Source organism: Panthera leo, chromosome D3 (genome assembly GCF_018350215.1).
Source record: "Panthera leo isolate Ple1 chromosome D3, P.leo_Ple1_pat1.1, whole genome shotgun sequence".
Lineage (NCBI taxonomy): Eukaryota > Metazoa > Chordata > Mammalia > Carnivora > Felidae > Panthera > Panthera leo.
Window position 1 is genome coordinate 67,811,486 of NC_056690.1, and position 3,258 is coordinate 67,814,743.

The 3,258-nt window shown below is 52.1% G+C and overlaps 1 long non-coding RNA gene across 1 annotated transcript; it reads left to right on the forward strand.

Annotated features, from left to right (window-relative positions):
- Nucleotides 1-341: 341 nt before the first annotated feature.
- LOC122203495 lies at nucleotides 342-2,262 on the forward strand. Its single transcript, XR_006195208.1, has 3 exons — nucleotides 342-393; nucleotides 1,112-1,455; nucleotides 1,749-2,262. It is a non-coding gene; the product is annotated as an uncharacterized LOC122203495 (long non-coding RNA).
- Nucleotides 2,263-3,258: the final 996 nt, after the last annotated feature.

A 3,258-nucleotide genomic window follows, 5' to 3' on the forward strand; every position in this document is an offset into this window, starting at 1 on the left:
CCTCCAAGATAGGGCTATGTACATACTGTCAATATATAATTCTGGCTGTTGGAGGGTAGAGGCACGGAAGTTCCTGGATTTTCCCTTGAATCTCACTAGAGAAGGTACCTGAAGTCTTATGTCATCCTAATACCATGTGAAGTTTTTAAGTATTTGAGCACATAGCCTCCGATCGCAGCAAGGTCACTGAGGTCCCTTGCTTGGCCATGGAAGGAGGTTGGTGGCTGGGATGGGGGTGGAGCCCTGAGGTGGGGAGTGGCTCAGGGCAGTGATCATTTACTAACTGGCCGGACTGTTAGTTATTCTGACATTCTCCTACCCAGCATGCACTTGCTGTGTGAGTAACGGAGACTCAGCAGAGGGCACAAGTGAAAGAGGCAAAGCCACGAAGAGGTTTGTGCCCTGCAGGTGGGGGCGGGCGGTGGGGGCTCGGCGCACGGCTATGCGGAGAGAAGTGAATGGATTGTCAGTATATTTTGCTGGAAGAATTCACAGGACCTGGTGATGGGTTGGATGAGGGGGTGAGGGTGAAGGAGGTGTGAAGGACAACGCCTAGGCTCCTGGTGTGGGCGCCTGGTTGGAGACCAAGGCTGTATACCAAGACAGCGTTGCTCAGAGGAGGAACAGAGTTAGGGTGAAAATTATGAACTCTACTCGGGACACGTTAAACCTGAGGTGCCTCCAAGCCCGGCCTGTGGAAATGTCAAATAGAGAATTAGAAATAGGGTTTTGGAGCTGAAAGAAAGGTCTGGATTGAAGATTTAAGCCTGGGAGTCAGTGGCCTATGCAGGTTGCTTAAGACCATGGATGTAAATGAGATTCCGAAGGAGAGAGAACCCAACAACCTAACTAGTTATTGTTAAATAAACATGAAGTGCGTTAGCGATATCAAGCCTATGTTTGGAGAGTCCTTATCTTTTAGACAAACATACCAAAATGTTTACATGTAAAATAATGTGTAGCATGGGGTTTACCTACGAGTAAACCAGGGCAAGGATGAATATTATGAATATTTACGTCTTAAATTGGCAATTGTTGAAGATGGGCGGTGCGTACCCAAGGGTTCATTACCCTGTTCTCTCGATTTTCGTCTATGTTTGAAATTTTCTAGACTAAAAAGATTCAAAGGAAAACAAGGATGCAACACAGAGCCTTGAAGACCTCCAGCGTTTAAAGCAGTCAGATGGGGGAGTGCGGAAAATCCTGCAAAGGAAACAGAAGGAAGAAAGGCTACCAGTAGAAAGGGGTCCCTGACGTTCACCAGAGGGAGGGACTCAAGAAGGATCAAGATGGAAACTGGCCTGTTAGGGACTCAGAGGGCAAGTCGGATGGGTGTTCAGTTGGGCCGGATGGGTTTAACAACATGGAGGCCGTTGGTGACCCCTGCAAAGACAGTGCCTAAAGAGCAGGTTCAGTGTCAGGAATCTCCCCGGAGTGAACCGAGGATCAGGAAAGGTGAGAGAGGGCAGGAGGATGTGTGGACACCCCCGACTGGGAATGAGAGCAGAAGGTGGGCAGTTGAGGGGATGGGAAAGACTGGAGCATTTTGATCCGAGAGAGAAGGAGACATCAAGACGCAGGGCGCGGCCAGGGCACCAGCGGAGTGAGCCTCCAAGGGACCCATCGTCTACTGTTACAGGAGGGAAGGGGGGAGTCTGGTGGGGCGGGGGGCGGGGTGGGGGTTGCAGGCTGGAAGGTTCACAGGCCAGGGCCCAGCTGATGGCTGCTCTTGCCTCTTCTGGGGGCAGGACACTAGACCATCGGACGCTCGCAATGGAAGGACACAAAAGGACAGTTGAGGAGAGTGAAGTCTGCTCGCAAGGGTCGCGGGGAATGAGGGCTGGACGTGTTAAAGAAACCCCGCAGGACGGTCCCTTCCTCAGTTACCACTTCCTGGATGCGGATTTTAATTCTTGTTTCAAACTCTGAAGTCGCGGCCACTCGCTGATGTTGCAGGACCAGGGAGCTGCGAAGTAACGCATCACTGCGCTCAAGGTGAAAGTCACGGTGACACCAAAGAGGACCCGTGTCCTCAGAGCTGGAGGCCACCTCTGAACCAGAGACAGGGTCAGAACTGAGTCAGGACTAGGCCCCTGGAGTCACGGACGTTCCCGCGCTTGGCAGTGGCTGTGTGAAAACGCCATAATTCCAAACTGGAGAAATCAAAGAATACAGTGGCTGCTAATGGTAGGCTTGATGCAGTATTTCAGTAATTTGCCGTCTTCCGTTTATTTCACAAGTAAACATTCTCCCTATTCTCTTTTTCCGTAAACTGTGTGTTTCTGTAATACGGCAGAGGAAAAAAAGTTGGGTGACAGTTTTTGGTTAACTGCTAATACTGAGCTCTTGACTTTTTGTTATTGCTAAAGAAAATTCACCTTGACGGAAATATCTTTCATTATCTGCCCTTGTAAAGGGTTATATATTTCCCTTAACTGGCTGTCTCTCCCCAGGCTGGCATTGTATTTCTTGGGGAAAAGAAAAAATAGCCACCAGCCTGTACCTGCATAGTACCCTGCGTTTTCTAAGCCAGGCCTTCCAGCCTCAGCTGCTTGGAGCTTCACACAGCCTCATGTTCCATGAGGTTGGCAAGACGGGGTGGTGGTTCTTTTCATTCTTCTTTTTAATTCCCACTTACCAGGTCAAGAACACAGGCGTCCAGGGGGGAGACATGATTGCAAAGACGACTTGGCTTGTTAAAGGCCGTTGCCCCAGGAGCCAATCATCCGGCCCGCTCGCTCGCTCGTCAGGGCTCTGGGAGTTGCGGGTTTGGGTCCGAGGGACAGGGGACAGAAAGGCTGGGGCTGGGGGCTGAGTGGCAGGAGGGACCCCAGGATGAGAGCTCTGACCGGTCCTCGGGCGCCCTCTCCTGGTGTCTCATTGTTAACCAGCCACAGCAGGTATGAGCAGGAAGTCTTTTTCCTCCAAAGACAGAGGCCCTCCCCGGGCAGAAAGCTGTGAAAAGGTCCTTCCCTGCCAGAGAAAACCAGAGGCCTGCCAGGCTTGGGCCATCACTTAGACGTGCTCCAAGTTAGAACAGAACTCTGCTTTTTATTGAGCCATGAGCAAAGGGCCAAAAGCAACACGAGTGGGGACCCCCACCCCCTGGAAGCCAGGCCCCTGCCCCCAGCACCTCACCGCAGCCTCTACCCCTCTGCAGACGGACAGAGACAGAGACAGGTCTGGTGACTCACTCCTCCCCAGGGAGCAGCCTGTGGAGGAAACGGCTCGGGCTCCCCGCCCCCGAGGAGCGCCTGG